The following is an 18,636-nucleotide window of genomic DNA, read 5'->3' on the forward strand; positions in this document are numbered from 1 at the left end:
TGTCACAGTAGAGGCTTAGCGTGTTTTAAACTTGCTAGCCTATCGATGGTGCCCAGGCTGGTCCCAGCCTCACAGCACACAGGATCCAGATATCCAGAAGTGTTTGTTGTGAAGTTTGAGCTGAGTTGTCGGTGGCTACACTGCTTAGTTCCTGTTTTCTTGTTATTCAGCATTTTTCCATCTTGTCTCAACCTTCTGGTTAGCAGTCGACACCCTAGATTAACAACAGCTTTCCTGCAGCAACGCTATGTTTTGTGATTAACATGTCCTATTTCTATAAGGCATATATTTTTGTTAAAAAGAAAACAAAACCATCCTTCACAATACTCCAACACACACATATGCATATTGACGCCACACACACACGCTGCTGCTACTCTGTTGATTATCTATCCTGATTGCCGAGTCACTTTTACCCTTACCTACATGTGTGCATATTACCTCAACTACCTCGTACCCCTTGTACATTGACTCAGTACCGGTAGTCCTAGTATATAACATCGGTATTGTTATTTGTGTTACTATTGTTTATTTTTATTTGCAAATGGTCTTACTTTTTAACTGCATTGTTGGGAAAGGGTTCGTAAGTAAGCATTTCACGGGTTCGTAAGTAAGCATTTCACGGTAAAGTCTGTTGTATTCGGCGCATGTGACAAAAAAAAGTTTGATTTGATCCATTCAACTTGGGCTCTGGTGTTTGGCTCTTGAACAAACCCCCAAAAACATGATTTCCAACGTTTTCTCCTGTACCGCTGTCATATGAAATCTCGCGGTAGGACTCCACTTAGATCACTACGTAATGTGCCGTGCTGCTTCTAGCGGCGCTGGTGACAGTGCTGAAAGCTGTTGGGGTGAGTTTTGTTTAATTAACTAATTGAAAATTACGGTTGAGAACCCCTTAATATAAGTGTGGGAGATTATGTTCCTCGTATTAAAGTTATATCTGTAAAAAATAATCTGTAACCAATGTTCTTACCCTTCAAATCTTAGGCCCGGGCGGGGGCAGTGTTCTCCGGGCGCCGGTGTTTTTGCTCGTCATAAATCATACTAACACTATCTAGCTGGGGAGTTAGCTATCTTATTTTAACAAATGTTTCGGCGTATTAATAAGAAGCCAACGTACTGTCTAAACATTTTAATTATTTAATGCCTACCGGTATACCAACTATGTTTGGCGTTAAACTAATTTGCTGAAGTGGCAAACTAGCTGACCCGAAGACTGCATTTGTTAGTTAACGTTAACTATTATCTGGACTGGCACGAGTTTACCAAGTGTTGGTTAGCCACAAACTAGCGGATTTAGCCTCATCTGTCGCAGTTCCTTTGTTGTCAGGTGAAACACTCAGTTACGGCGCCTGCCAGCACTGTTAACATGTTTTAGCCATGGTTGTTGAAATTGGCACAATTGACATGTTCGCTTTGACAAGTTCCCGGAATTAAGAAGACACAATGTATGATTAGCTAAGTGATCATTAATAGGTAGTGAAGTAAAGCTAATGTTGTTGACTAATGTTAGCTAGACATTGATGCATTTGACGATTTGCAAATACCCCTGTTTGTTTAGCTAACGTAGGTAGTTTGCTAATTTGTAGCTGGCTAAAGTGCTTGTTATTAAACCACTATGTTACTTATGCAACCGAATGATGCGTTCGTTGGCTAGTACGCCACGTTACTGCATTGCAAAGCATGGTCGCTTGACAGCAAATCACATGCCATGGCTGTGCATAGCTGGTAACTAATGGGGGTTTGTGCCATTAACTTGTAAAACAATGTTTTAACCATCAGGGGCAGTTGGTTATCTACTTTACTTCGGTACTAAAATGAACGACCTAGCTAACTATTTTGCGGTTATTAATGAACGTCGCAGTTCTAGTCAGCTAGCGGAAGGCCGATACAATACCTAGCTGGCTGGCTAGCTACCACCAGCTTGAAGGCCGCGAGAGACTAGGCCGTATATACGTGTGCATGTTGCATACTTCAGCATGCATCACTGAAATTTATTATTTGGTTAAACATAAAACAATTGCTAGGTAACGTTAGTAAGTAAACTAGTTAAGGGCTTCTGAACTCGACAATGTGTTCGACCACTTGTTTTGGAAATCTGTGCTAAAGAGCCAATCAAAGCCAGTAATTTTAGTGGGTGGGCACGGGTCGGCAAATGTTTTTATCGCTGCGTCATAAGCAGCTGAAAAGCAGACGCTCCCAAGTTCCTATTTTGTTTTCACCATGTTGATGCTCTTCAAATCACATTCTATTCGTCACATGCACATAATACCACAGTGTAGACTTTTCGTGAAATGCTTACTTTCTCCACAATGCAGAGTTAAAAAATAAAGGAAATAGTTACACAAACGGTGCAGGGGTACGATGTCATTGTGGTAATGTGGACCTCAGGGTTTCTGTTAGAAGGAAACACCCTGCTTTTGGTGTATAAAAAGCCCGTTTAAAATGTTTAAATAAAAATGGCACTGGACAATTAGAATGGAGGGGAAATCCCATTGCGAAATAATTATTTTAAGCATATTCATTGACGAAATACCAATTGATGTAAATATATTTGGCCTTATCGGTCTCTAAATGTGCATAATTTAGTGTAATTCAATTGGTGCATGTGTATATTTGTTATGCATCTTATTTATCACACGTGCACAGCAGACATAGTCTTTGAGCAGAAAATCTGTCAGACAGTGTATGTAAAAAAAATAGTTCAAATGGCCAAGATTAAAAAGGGCTCTTATTTTAACCGGTAATTGAAGCGCACTTTCCATTCACCATTCAAATGCATAGGCAACGGAAGGCAGGCTTCATCAGCTCGTCACACACCACTTTGCAATGAGCTGGAGGCAGTATGCCTTTTGAAAACGTATAGCTACTTAATTGTTTGAAACCTGAACGTTTTACCTTGCGTCAAAGTAGTTTAGGCAAAATCCGACTATGCGTTAGTGGAATTTCAATTGGTGACATCACTCACTCTGAGACCTTGAAGTAGTTGTTTCCCTTGTCCTGCAAGGGTCGCAACTTTTGTGGTGCAATAGGTAACGATGCTTCGAGGGTGACTGTTGTCGATGTGTGCAGAGGGTCCCTGGTTCAAGCCCAGGTTGGGGTGAGGACAGGGACGGAAGCAATACTTTTACAAGTGGAGGCAATTATTTTATAAAGACTTCCATATGCTTTTGAAACCAGTAGCCTATATCTCTTATGTGCTATTTGCTTGCATTGTCCAGTAGCCTACTGGTTGTATGAATTTGGGATCTATCGTCCCATAACTGTCCCAGTGTCTGTTTGGGCTATTTCTTGACAAGCTGACTAATAGAATAGGTAAAATGTTCTACTATGAGGGGTAGTAGGTTGACATAGACGGCGTGTCCATAAGGCTAGGAGAAGCTAAGCTTTCCTGAAGTAAATTTAAATTAGTTGGCCTACTCCTGTCAATATAGAAATGAATTAATAATAGGCCACTAAAGCATGATTTGGCCACAGCGGATCGTTAGCTTTAAAGTTTTAAATTGCCTACAGTCGGAAGGAAAGGGAGCGTGCAGCAAATACCAAATAGAGGTTTGTTGAGTTGCGACTGTCAGTGAAAAGAGGCCAAGCCAGGCATATCGCAATATTTCGAAATTCAATTGCGGAAAAACAGTTTGGAAAGCAAATAGCTATTGCTGTAAAGAGAAGACAGTGAAAATACTCTAATCTGTCTTTTAGTTATCAAAATTCTTAACTTAATTGAGGAAACAACAGTAGGCCTCGCTTATTATCACCAGCGGAGAGCGTTGGCCATGTGCCTGATCACCGCTCATATTCACTCTATCATTGTTTGGTCAGTGCCACTTAAGTTTGTTTATGGACAATTTCTTCCTCCAGTTTAGATGGACGTCATATTCTATTTGTCTCCCCTTCTTGTAGGACCTATTATATGGACATTTTTTTTTTATTGATCTGTTTATCAGTGTCAGCAGAGTAGGCTACCCTGTAATTTTATCAAAAAAAATATTCTGCTAATGTATGCAGTCATATAAAGTATAGTAGAATTGCATGAAATGTGTTAAAGGCCACATTTTTCCTGTGTAAAAAAAAATCAAATATATCTGATATAGCCTAGGCCTCTACTCTACACGCTCAGCCATGTATTGAAGTATTTTTTGCAAACAGTGACTGAGTTATATTATTAGCCTAAATTATGACTATCCATTCTACTCATCACATTACGAATAGTAGGCTCTTACATAAGTCTGCAAATATGATGATGCATGGAATGCTTTATCATAATGTGCTATTGATGGTGAAAATTAGCTTCTCCAAACTAGGAACTCACGCACCGCCTATGCATAGCTAGTGATTTTACTGTTCATTACTTGTTTTGTTGGCTGAGGAAAAGTAAATGTTAGAATAACTGTCCACATCTTCAAAGTGCGTGGTAAGGACACATCATTGCATCTTCAACTTGTCTCCTGTTAAGATGAATTACCATAAGCTAAATTTGATTTCTGTCATTCTGAGCAACGTGGGCGGACTCCCTAATCAGGTTACGCACCCATTGCATAGGCATATGGGTCTGGTGAATTTACTCAAATGTCCGGTAAATAAAAATTCTGCCAGTTAAATGTCCAGCGCTACATTTTCATAACGGAAACCCTGATGTACATGTAGGTAAGGGTAAGATTAACTAGAAGGGATGCAAATTTCAGTCAATTGTGCTGCAGACTAACTGACCCTCATTAACCGGTAAACAAATGGTAAAACATTTTCCCAACAGTAAAATGACATGACCAACAGAATGTGAATCAGGCCTTCATGGTCGAATTGCTGCATAGCAACCACTACTAAAGGACACCAATAAGAAGAAGAGACTTGCTTGGGCCAAGAAACACGAGCAATGGACAGGAAATCTGTCCTTTGGTCTGATGAGTCCAAATGTGAGATGTTGGTTCCAACCGCCATGTCTTTGTGAGATGCAGAGTAGGTGAACGGATGATCTCCGTATGTGTGGTTCCCACCGTGAAGCATGTAGGAGGAGGTGTGATGGTGTGGGTTGCTTTGCTGGTGACACTGTCAGTGATTTATTTAGAATTCAAGGCATACTTAACCAGCATGGCTACCACAGCATTCTACAGCGATGCACCATCTGATCTGGGTTGCACTTAGTGGGACAATCATTTGTTTTTCAACAGGACAATGATCCAAAACACGCCTCCGGGAGAGTGACGGAGTGCTGCATCAGATGACCTGGCCTCCACAATCACCCGACTTTTTAAAACTTTTTCCCCCCACCTTTATATAACCGGGTAGGCCAGTTTGAGAACAAGACCTCAAACCAATTGAGATGGTTTGGGATGAGTTGGACTGTAGAGTGATGGAAAAGCAGCCAACAAGTGCTCAGCATATGTGGGAACTCCTTCAAGACTGTTGGAAAAGCATTCCTCATGCAGCTGGTTGAGAGAATGCGAAGAGTATGCAAAGCTGTCAAGGCAAAGGGTGGCTACTTTGAAGAATCTAAAATATATTTTGATTTGTTTAACACTTTTTGTTTTGGATACTACATGATTCCGTATGTGCTATTTATTAGTTTTGATGTCTTCACTATTATTCTACAATGTAAAAAATAAAGAAAAACCATTGAATGAGTAGGTGTTCAAACTTTTGACTGGTACTGTATATAATGACGAGATGCTTGTTTCCACCCTAACAGTGGGAGTCGTCCCAAGGCGGGAAGGCAGGCGACAAGCTTAGGCCCAAAATAATCCCTTAGAAATGCATTGGACCTATTTTGGCAAGATTTTGGAGCGAGCAAAACCTCTCGCTTTGCTTCTTACTCTCTTATGCTATGCATGCATACAAGGACCGGACATTTGTCATTAAGAGCTTAATGGAAACAGGCTTGCTATTGTTGCATATCGTCTTATAGCCAAAAGGCTATAGCCTATTATTGATCATGCAACTCCTGTAATGAAGCAGCTAATAAAACGTAATTTGCCAAAATACAATTTGCTGAAACCAGTTCTAAATAGCGCACCTAATGCCAGAAATTCCATGAGTGACAAAAATGAAAATCTCTATTAGAAACTTAGAAAGATGGGGGATTTAATAGAAAATACTATAAATAAAATTGGTCACATACACGTGTTTAGCCGACGTTATTATGGGTGTATCGAAATGCTTGTGTTTCTAGCTCCAACTGTGCAGTAATATCTAATAATTTCACAATGCACACAAATCCAAAGTAAAGGAATGGAATTAAGAATATAAGTATTTGGACAAGCAATATTGGAGAGGCATAGACTAAGATACAGTAGAATAGAGTACAGTATATACATATGAGATGAGTAATGCAAAATATCTAAACATTATTAAAGTGGCCAGTGATTTCAAGTCCGTATAGGGCAGCAGCCTCTAAGGTGCTACTGATGGCTATTTAAAAGTCTGATGGCCTTGAGATAGAAGCTGTTTTTCAGTCTCTCGGTCCCAGCTTTGATGCACCTGTACTGACCTCGCCTTCTGGATGATAGCGGGGTGAACAGGCAGTGGCTCAGGTGGTTGTAGTCCTTGATGATCTTTTTGGCCTTCCTGTGATTTCGGTTGCTGTAGGTGTGCTGGAGGGCAGGTAGTTTGCCCCCGGTGATGCGTTGTGCAGACCACACCACCCTCTGGAGAGCCCTGCGGTTGTGGGCGGTGCAGTTGCCGTACCAGGCGGTGATACAGCCCGATAGGATGCTCTCAATTGTGCATCTGTAAAAGTTTGAGGGTTTTAGGTAGGGATGCACCGATATGACATTTTTGGGTGATACCGATATCCAATATTTTCCTTGCCAAAAAAAAACAATACAGATACCGGTAACCGATATTTACAATTTTAGCAGCCTTTTTAAGGATTCAAGTATAGTTGAAACACACTGTTAGTGGAATTAAATAATTCCTCTAATGTACTCATTAATTAAATTCAATCTGTCTATTTATAAGAATTTGTAAGATACTTATTAACATAAAATAGACAGGATACAGTCTTATCAAAATTAGATAATAGTAGTGTTTATTCTCAGAGCAAGCTGCCATTTGATCATAAACACAGATTTATATACAAGATATGACGTCATAGGTTACAGAATGAGTCTCATTGTCCTGACAAATAGAAAACAGGTTCAAAAGTTCATTTTAACCTCACAGGGCACTCACATGAAACACCATATAATCATTTATCCTGAAGGCTCACTATAATTGATTACCACTTTAGCAGACAACTCAAGATAATGGAAAACCTAAAAAGTTTATCTAAACACCTCAGGGCTAAGTTGGGTCAGTTCAACCATAGTTTAACGACCCTTTCTGCTTATTTTATGACCCACAACACAAATCTCTTTTCACCAGGCATGCAGAGTTCAATTAGTTATAGTTTTATCTAAAGCTAGAATTTGTTTTAACTATTTATTAACAAAATTCCTAACAATCCACCCTAAATAACAAAACAATTCATAGCTACATATCAAATATCATATAGAAACATAAATGTTTATACAAGAATAAAACCACATCAATACATGTATTTACACTCCATCAACATCAATGACTGTTCTAACCTACATCAGAAACATAACTCCATATTTAGGATTTTTCGTTACAGTCTTCATTAAAGAAACAGTCTATCCATTGAAACATGTAACCGTCTAAATTCTCTAAACGTCAAATACAGTCTCGTCCAATCTCGGTTCCTCATAATTAAAAGATCCGGAATCGTTCTCCACTAGATCCGGCCCCATACATTCATCCTTCCACTTGTCAGAGCTTAGAATTGGTCCGTACTTCATCATCTGTTGTGTCATCGATTTCTCCAGAATCCTGGAAATGAGAACTTTCACACACGGAATCAAACCACATCCACACAAAACTAACACAGTCACACAGGTGAAGGTAGCCCATAACACAGTAATCATGAAATTTTTCCATTTCCCAAACATACTGTCAAACCAATTAGTCAGAAAAGTATCCACCCCTGAGGTCACTGCCAACTCGTGAGCTAGGGTGGTTAAACCTCCAAGGCCTTAGTCACAGATCCATCCGGAGCTGTGTTACTTGGGATAAACGTACAGCACATCGACCCGAATAACACACAAACCCCACCCTTTTCTGCCAATAACATATCTATCTCGATTCTATTCTATTCTGCCAAGCCATTCATTACATCTCTGGTATAATTGATCTAGTCCACATTCTTATTGAGAGTGGACCACTAGAAAATACTTGACTCTAATCCTGCTAAGATCTAATTCCTCGTTTTGAATTGGATCTGAGTAAGGGTAAAGAGCATGCCTAACTGCACTAGTGCATAACTACCGTTCCAATTGGTAGGCAGGTTAGGTCACAGCTTCATACCTCCACACTCTAAACCTTTTCATCTGCCAGTCAGGTCCCTCATTGTCTTCTCGGTTGTAACATTCTCAGTCCTATTGCATGTACTGACTTCCCCTACTTCCCATCCGTGTGTTATGTAGCGATCCATAAAATCCTGTCACTGTGAAAGAGAAAATCTGGATGTAATCGGCACCTGGGGACACATATTACAGATCAATGCAACTGTCATAGTTCAGCTTCCTGCCCTCTTGAACCGCTTTATCATACAGGCCATTCCATGGGTGTAGCAATTCCATCAAATGGAAAGGAAATGGTTATGAACTGAGGTTTTGCTGAGGCATGCCTAACCATAGGTTAGAATCCCATAACAGTTTCCACCTCAATCACTTCCTTAAAATCTTTCATCTGAACCATCCACATCGGCCTTGGCTCTGGACAACTCTACGGTCAGTATCTGCTTTGTCTGGGGCTCTGCTTGTATTCTGGCTGACTATCATCTGCTCTAACTTCTCATACTCGGAATGGCACTAGGTTGTCAACTGAAACCCTTACTTTCACTACTCTCCATCTTTCATACTGGGTATGTAGATTTATGTAGCCCTCATGATGTGAGCTATAACCTGTTTCCATGAGCTACACAGGGACTTTCATAGATGTCTTCCACAATGGCTGCTCTTAGTCCTAAACTGCCAAGGAGTCAGAGGCCCCATTTGGTCTACATAGAACTCCACTGAGACTTCCTTCCCAATCCCACTCTCACTTCCTGTTTATCCAGATCAAGTGATCTCTTATGCTTGGTTAATACAAAATCCTCATTGTCTAACTATGTGTCAATATTACCCTCTGGCCTTCTTGGGGTTCATGGTGTATCAGGAATATGGCTCCCACAACCAGACAGCTCAGGATGGACCGCCCACCTATAAAGCCCCACCCTCTCCCAGAGAAAACATCATCAGCAAGAAGCCAGACACACCTTCACTTCTATGAACAAACACAGGAATGGAATGACGGGAAAAGGAAATCTTCATCCGAGAGATGGCCCCCGGAATTCTGTTAATTCCAGTTCTCCTCTCGGACACTGTGCTTGTTCGACAGTGTCAATGTGTCTTACCCTCCCGCAGTGTGATATGAATCCGGGTAGCTCTTTCAGCTAGCTGTTACCAGGAGTCCTTGGTATGGTCCCCCCAACAGGCCTCAGGGACTGGATTGAGTGACTTCACCTGTAATTCACCTGTAGTGCATAAAATCTTGGACATACAGGTTTGGTTAAACAAACAACCTTTTCATGTAATCAACAATACTTCTTTCTATTTCTATATCTGCTTGTTTAGCTAGATTTTTTTATTTATTAGTTTATCATCCAATAGGCCACATCCTATCCTAGACCACAACTTACCCATCCCCCCTTTGTTACCTGGCTCTGCCAGGTAACAACCTTGCCTAACCTAACCAATGACTTAGGTAAAATTAGTTTAAATTATCCTTATGTCTGACATTATCATGTAGGAACGCCCCTTTCATTCGCCGCATGTCCAATTCTCCCTTGGGCGTCCATTCATATCTATCCTTTTCCAATTCTCTGTCAAGTTACTTATCTACTTAAAAAGGTATCTGTGCTGCTTATATATGTTCTTAAATATATATATATTTATTGATTTAAACCGTATCCCTCTTCTCACCTATCTTATTTCACAGCCTACCTTGCTCATGTCCTGGTCCCCCCTCTCCACTCTGCTCTCAAACCTTCAAGATCTCAACAGTGCGTGGCAGACCCCTCTGTCTGCCTTTTTCTCATAATAGTCAATAACAACTATGTGTTCCATCCAAATATTAACTAAGTGTCTCACTGTTTTGGCTTTATCTAAAATCATGGATTTAAAAAAAACAACATGTCTTATAGTGTCAATCTCTAAAATCCTTACATAACCTTAATCAACCTATCAATAATCCCAAATCATCACATGTCATATACCCCTGTCAATTTTAATACTATTTAAATAAAAATCTTCTAATGGCCAAAACAAATGGTAACCATATCAAATCCTTTCTTTACTAATAAGCTCTCTCCCCCAGGAGTCCACTGTTTTTTATTAAATAATAATATTGGTTAAACTTAAACTCAGTCTCATAAATAATTAATATATGTTTTACAGTGTGGATACCTTATCCACAGTAAATTACCACTCCTAAGAACTAAAACTTATTTCTTCTCATAAATAATTTTAATGCTTATGTATTTTCCTGCCCTATTGGCTTAAAATATCTCCTATCCAAACCTCAATGTATCATATCTTCCCTCATTTATTATTGATGACAAAGGGGATTTTTCCAGTTGCAATACCAAATCAATAATAGTCAATTAATTTACCTCAAAACTAGTATCCCAAATGACCACAAATGCATTATCTACATGGCCCTCCCCTGAAGCTGATCAGACTTCAAGAGACAGCCATGATAAAGGTCAAAGGTTATACCACCCCTGTATAGTCATGTTCCTAGACATTTTAAAGAACCCTTTATCCTTAAAATCAAAAAATTCACTTGTGTAATTAAAACTCAGAAGATAAAAACTCATAACTCCATATGTGAGCATGCCCCTTTAAAATACCTTTGCACTAAAACGAATAGTCCTAACAAATGTTTTATGTGTGTATATTTGCAAACCTTAATGAAAAAACAAAAACCTTTCAGGCCCTTTCCAATTTGGTCGTTTATGGCCTCAATCTCACTCCTCAATCTCTCCCCAAGATAATAGTCCCTTTAAACATTCAAGAAGACAATAAAACTCGCACTCTCCCAGGAAAAACACAAAGCGCCTAACTAGCATTCACTGTGCTACATCGATTCAGAAACTCAAAAGTGAACTATTAACCAAACCTAATGATAATTTCCAATTTACCTCAAATCATTAATCATAAGTTTTAAACAACGTCCATGTATATGCCTACTTAAGTGAACATGCTAGCCTTAGATGCAATTAACCTGATATTTATTATCTAACCGTATTACTTTTTTCCTCTGTCGCAAATGTCGTACATTTCTCAGTGTAAGAAATCAGTCATTTAATCCCAGGTATTTAATAAAAATGTAAACGTATTTTCCCATGGCTCCTTCAATTTACATATTTTAGATAACTTCCATCCGTCCCGGAAGAAGGAATCCTACTTTAACACATCAGAATACAATGTTTAATTAAGTAAAATCAACTCCTAAAATAAACAATAAACAGTAACCAAATAAACAAACCATTTTAATCAGCAAAAAACAAACTATACAAGAACTCACTACTACAATGGTTCAGATGACAAAATTACTCAGAGACTCATGTTTACATCTCAATAAAATAAAACACAGTCTGCATGTTCCTCAAAAAACAACAACTGATGCCCCTGTTACAGATGTCTATGTATCAGAGGAAAAGCTCAAATAACCAAATTCAACCTAGCTAATTTCCCAAAACATATGCAATTGTTTTTTACTATAGAGGTTGCTTTTCAACATTAATACCCTGACATTGTTCCACATAATGGAAACGGATTATAATGTTAGACTACATGAACTTTCCTGCTCAAATTAACTGGTGTTACTTAAACAATCAAACCAGGAATCAATAACCATCAGAATCCATTATCACTATGTTTTACGATTCAGACATTCAGATCTCCCTTTCTCACAGCCAAATATAGTCCAATATACACCATAAATCAATGATGCCCACCTAGCGAATCTGTTGCTAGTTTTTAGCATCTTTCCTAACTACCCTGACGATTTACAGCTACTTTTAAAAATGTATCTGGAAATGTTTATCAACTTCTGAAAAGTGACTCAAAACCATAATGGACGCAGTTTCCTTCTAAATGACACAAACACTTTTCTCTGCCACACCCCAGTACCAACATCATTGCCGTGGCGACAAAAGTGCCTTGTGAGTGATGTCACCAACAGGCGCTCAACCGAGACCCAAGCCGCAACGACTTTCAATGAATTGTAAATAATTGTTGGCTGTCTGCAGCAACAGTAGTACGGGTTCGATAAACCAAACCTAATTTATCACATCTGTTGAATCAGAACTTACAACATCTCTCAATCAAAATTGTACTGCCAGAAGTACAGAAAAGAGTGTACCTGAACAACGGTCAAACCAATTTAAATAACGTTATTGTTTATCAAACGTAATGATGCAGTTTTACGTTATTCCATAACGAACCTCTAACAACTTACTCTGAAAATTAGTAGCCTACACAGCAACTAACTCTTCCTTACTCACACCTAAATCACTGTCAACTTTACATATTCTATTCCTTTTTCCCAATGGGCAAAAATATATATAACCCCTCATTTCCACTTTTTTCCTTACCCCTATCGTAAGCTTAAAAACCAAACTTTATAACTTCCTCTTCTCTTTGCTCTTCACACTTATGAAATGTATCCTATTTCTTTAAAAATTACACACGCAGCGCCAAAATTATAACATATGTCAGTCAATCTATAAGAATGAAAACATTTCGGTAATCACTTTCTATCGCCATTATCTCTCCGCTATGGTTTAGAATTTCTTTAATTTAGGCAACTGTCTCTTCCTTGATTCAGCATTTTAATTACGACTATATTCCCAATACATTATTCAAACATATAATTTAGGCAACAGACATCGTCTTGCATCGAAATTCGCTTCGTTATTATTTTAAGTGGAACGAATTAGTCTATTAATTTAACCTATACAATCTATTAAAACGTTCAGTTTATATCTTATACAAACACTAGCAACTATAACTTTCTAGGCAAAACATACAAATAGTTTAATCAGAATCAAAAACTCTGATTCTAGTCAAAGCATTTACCGGGAACCGAACCCGAGACTCTCGCGTTCCAGGCGAGAATTCTACCACTGATCCACCAAAGCCATGTAAATAACAAAACATTATCCGTATTTAAACCCACTTTACATTTATCTGTATTCTTGGTGACAACACAGAGACTACAAAAATAGCCCTAATTTAAAAGCTACAAGCCTTATTCTGGCTATATTTCCCCCATGCCAAATGAATAGATTAGCAGTCAAACAATAAAATCAACATTTATAGACTAGGAAACAGATCTCGTGCCTTTTAATAAATGTAGATTATGTTTACTCATGTAACATATTTCTTCCAGCACCGCCATCAAGAACTCAACTCTTTTTCTCCCGATAGCCGCGCCTGACCTCCCTCTTAATTAAATTACACTCTTGATGTTTATGTCCTAACCTGTCACAATGTGTGCAGGGAATATTACACTCCCAGGCGATATGCCCTAAATTATTGCAATTAAAACATTTTCTCTTTTTCTTTTGACTCACATTTCCCACTTTTCTCGACTTATTTTCTTTCTCCACACCGACTATTCCCCCTTCGGCTTCAGCAGACTCCACAATTTTGGGTGGTGGTTGTACCGTTATCTCCTGCAGCCGTATTCTCACCACTACTATCTCATCAACAGTATTACCTCTGTATATCTGGTCTACTAGAGAAGGACATAGTATTTGACTCCCACCCCCCTCCATTCGGCTAACTTTTTCATCTGTGGGAGCGGAGTGCAGCGTATTTTGGCTCTCTTTAGATTTCTTTCTGTTATCACCCTCTACTCTTTTCCTAGCTTCCGAAAGCCAGACTCTAGCTGTGTATAACCCCTGTTTATTCTGCTTCTTCTCATTCTCACCACACTTCTTATGTATCTGTTTGATAAGCAATTCTAGCTTTTCAACATTCAGCCTACCATCAAATCCATAATGCTTACCCCATTTTGGACAAAATTCTAAATTCCTCTTATCTTTCAGTTCCATAAAACGCTGGTCTCCCGTTAATACCGGGACCTCCTTGGAGGATTTACTACCCATGTTTGATAAATCCTTGCCTTTACTAGTAGTTATGGTATTATCACCTATCTATGTCTTTCTATTTATTTATTTATTTCTCTATGTGTGTGTTACCACTTCCTACCGCTCTCACAATCTAGGTGAATATATTTCTATGTTATGTGCGTTTTACCATTACCTAGTTATAATCTATGTGTATGAATTTATATGATTCTCTTCCCTGGAAACTTTATCTATAGCGTTGTTATTGATCGGACATTAGATCTCACTTTAAACTATCAGTTATTACCCAGGGGACACACTTCCCTGGTCAAACTCTGGTTGTATTTATCCAATCTCACTTCGCTATATTAAGTTTCCCTCCCACCCTTTTGGATATTAATTTCTTTCAGTATTGAATAGTTCAGTTATTCCGTTCGCCTAGGATTACCCTGCCTTCTCACCAAACCGAATTTATCCTCACCTGTTTTAATATCCCTATCCGCTATATTTCATAGTCAGACTACGTCCCCCAGACAGATAGACTATTTAGGTTAAAACTTTATTTAGGTATGTCTTTTGAATTAATGGCTGTCCTATTTGTACAAAACGACCGTCCTAACAACACGTACTATACCCCACCCTCAATAATCCTCACAGCTTGCAAGACTCAGATTATTCAAGCTCATCATTATTTTTTTTTACGGTAATGCACCTACCAAGGTCTTTTCGGACCTTTTCATCCATCCATCTTGTATTTCGGTCATACAAGTAACCCACAATCTGTTTGGAATATCCGAAGCTACTATTATTGATAAATGCTAAACACGTTTAGAATTTAAAATCAAAGATAACTTACATCATACCCCCCACATTCGAGAATAAAGACTATTTACCTTCGTCTTGCAGACTGGGAAAAACAATGCCGGTTTGATTCCGTCACCGTCTCTGTCGACCTCAGATATATATATACCGGCCTGTTTTTTAACCTCAATTCAGAGGCCAGGACTTTAAATAACGGGTCTAGACCCGCCCGTGCACGGTTTTCGGCTAATATCTTCGGATGACAGAGGCAAAGTTTGGAAATCCACTCGAAGGACCAATTGTTAGTGGAATTAAATAATTCCTCTAATGTACTCATTAATTAAATTCAATCTGTCTATTTATAAGAATTTGTAAGATACTTATTAACATAAAATAGACAGGATACAGTCTTATCAAAATTAGATAATAGTAGTGTTTATTCTCGGAGCAAGCTGCCATTTGATCATAAACACAGATTTATATACAAGATATGACGTCATAGGTTACAGAATGAGTCTCATTGTCCTGACAAATAGAAAACAGGTTCAAAAGTTCATTTTAACCTCACAGGGCACTCACATGAAACACCATATAATCATTTATCCTGAAGGCTCACTATAATTGATTACCACTTTAGCAGACAACTCAAGATAATGGAAAACCTAAAAAGTTTATCTAAACACCTCAGGGCTAAGTTGGGTCAGTTCAACCATAGTTTAACGACCCTTTCTGCTTATTTTATGACCCACAACACACATCTCTTTTCACCAGGCATGCAGAGTTCAATTAGTTATAGTTTTATCTAAAGCTAGAATTTGTTTTAACTATTTATTAACAAAATTCCTAACACACACACTGACCAAAACGTTATTTTGTTGTGATTTACGTACAGTTGAAGTTGGAAGTTTACATACACTTAGGTTGGAGTCATTAAAACTCGTTTTTCCACCACTCCACAAATGTCTTGTTAAAACAAACTATAGTTTTGGCAAGTTGGTTAGTACATCTACTTTGTGCATGACACGTAATTTTTACAACAATTGTTTACAGACAGATTATTTCACTTATAACTCACTGTATCACAATTCCAGTGGGTCAGAAGTTTACATACACTAAGTTGACTGTGCCTTTAAACAGCTTGGAAATTCCAGAAAATTATGTCATGGCTTTAGAAGCTTCTGATGGACTAATTGACATCATTGAGTCAATTGGAGGTGTACCTGTGGCTGTATTTTAAGGCCTACCTTCAAACTCAGTGCCTCTTTGCATGACATCATGGGAAAATATAAAGAAATCAGCCAAGACTGATTTTTTGCAGACCTCCACAAGTCTGGTTCATCCTTGGGAGCAATTTCCAAACGCCTGAAGGTACCACGTTCATCTGTACAAACAATAGTACGCAAGTATAAAAAGTATCTATATCCACAGTAAAACGAGTCCTATATCGACAGAACCTGAAAGGCCGCTCAGCAAGGAAGAAGCCACTGCTCCAAACTGCCATAAAAAAGCCAGACTACGGTTTGCAACGGCACATGGAGACAAAGATCGTACTTTTTGGAGAAATGTCCTCTGGTCTGATGAAACAAAAATAGAACTGTTTGGCCATAATGACCATCGTTATGTTTGGAGGATAAGGGAGGGCTTGCAAGCCGAAAAATACCATCCCAACCGTGAAGCACGGGGGTGGCAGCCTCATGTTGTGGGGGTGCTTTGCTGCAGGAGGGACTGGTGCACTTCACAAAATAGATGGCATCATGAGGAAAGAAAATGATGTGGATATATTGAAACAACATCTCAAGACATCAGTCATTGAAGTTAAAGCTTGGTCGCAAATGGGTCTTCCAAATGGACAATGACCCCAAGCATACTTCCAAAGTTGTGGCAAAATGGCTTAAGGACAACAAAGTCAAGGTATTGGACTGGCCATCACAAAGCTCTGACCTCAATCCAATAGAACATTTGTGGGCAGAACTGAAAAGCATGTTCAAGCAAGGAGGCCTACAAACCTGACTCAGTTACACCAGCTCTGTCAGGAGGAATGGGCCAAAATTCACCCAACTTATTGTGGGAACTTGTGGAAGGCTACCCAAAACATTTGACCCAAGTTAAACCATTTTAAAGGCAATGCTACCAAATACTAATTGAGTGTATGTAAACTTCTGACCCACTGGGAATGTGATGAAAGAAATAAAAGCTGGAATAAATCATTCTCTCTACTATTTTTCTGACATTTCACATTCTTAAAATATAGTGGTGATCCTAACTGACCTAAGACAGGTAATTTTTTACTAGATTTAATATCAGGAATTGTGAAAAACTGAGTTTAAATGTATTTGGCTAAGGTGTATGTAAACTTGACTTCAACAGTATGTCCCCATCACCAGTAAATCAAAATCAATTTATTTCACATACTTGCTGTGTTGTTCATTTTATTCAGTCGTTTCATTCTCAACCATTTCATCATACATGTTAAGCAGTGAAGTTTCAGCTCTGTCTGTCCGTGCCCTCTTCCTCGGTGTGCACTGTCACTGTCTCCTTTTCCATATTGTCCAGCTGTGTCTAACATTTCTCGTAAACCCTGTTTCTTGTCTGCATCAAAGTAGCGGTCCTTGTACCTAGCATCGAGCATGGTGGCGACACCGTAAAGAGGCTCAGAGAGAATGCCACCGAATTGCTTGTTCACATCCTCTAGTAAAGTACTTTTCCAAGATAACCCGACCGTCTGTATTGGCATTTTTGTTGAGCAGGAGTTTCAATGCCATGCCCGAGGGTATCTGCAGATGCAGTTGATAATCTTATTTCTCGAGTCAGTAGTTCGATTGGCGCTAGGAGTGTGTTCATGTTCTCAAATGCCATTGAAATGGTAGCAGCGGTATGAGAACCAGCACATTCTTGAGCATGCAATATGGCTTTCCTCAGTACGAAATCTTCGTCGACCCACTGTGCTGTCAGACTCAGCATGCTCATGGGGCTGACATCGCTGATCCAAATGTCAGACGTGAAGCTAATAGCAGTGATGACCATAGCAAGTAGCTCATGGATGTGCGTTTCAACAGTACTGTGTAACTCCAGTAGGGCAACATCTGAAAAATAGTACCTACTTGGTAGAGTGTACCGGGGCTCGGGGTGGTCGTCCAGTCGGCAATAGCCAACATCATCCACGACAGAACGGTTGATTGTCAAGGAAAAATTCCATTATCTTGGTGTTAATGGATTTTGCCTTTGGGTTGTCTCGCTGAACTTTTCCTACTCTTTCAAATGACTGCTCGACTTGAACTTGTTTAGTTGTTGGAAGTTTTTTCCTGATTTTTTGTTCTATGTAGTCGTTGAACTTCTGGGGGTGATGCACTTTCAAATGAGTAATTAGGTTTGTGGTATTGAAAGATTTCACTTTCTCCCCTCTGGAAATAATAGCAGCACAAATGTTGCATATGGCCTTTTTTTATCTTCCTTTGAATCTTCAAAATAGATCCACACAGCAGACATTGTGGGCTAGGTTAGGAATGCTGTGTTGCACGTGTAGTGCAGTATTTTTCGTGGCGTCATTACGTCATCTACCTACGTTATATAGGTATGCAGCTTTAACGTCGGTTTTTCACATCGGGGTTAAACTAGACATTGCGCCGATGTTGGCATTTTTAGCTAATATCGTTCGATTC

General features: G+C 39.0%; 1 protein-coding gene across 8 annotated transcripts in view; it reads left to right on the plus strand.

Moving 5' to 3' along the window:
* The first annotated feature begins 769 nt into the window (after positions 1 to 769).
* The window catches only part of LOC120061232 (cold shock domain-containing protein E1-like), a 45,961-nt gene continuing 28,094 nt past the window's right edge, over positions 770 to 18,636 (plus strand). For all 8 annotated transcript variants that reach the window (XM_039010879.1, XM_039010882.1, XM_039010881.1 and 5 more), the window contains exon 1: positions 770 to 851. The gene's annotated coding sequence lies outside the window, so the exon portion shown is untranslated. The remainder of the gene's footprint in view (positions 852 to 18,636) is intronic.

This window comes from Salvelinus namaycush, chromosome 16, assembly GCF_016432855.1.
Source record: "Salvelinus namaycush isolate Seneca chromosome 16, SaNama_1.0, whole genome shotgun sequence".
NCBI lineage: Eukaryota > Metazoa > Chordata > Actinopteri > Salmoniformes > Salmonidae > Salvelinus > Salvelinus namaycush.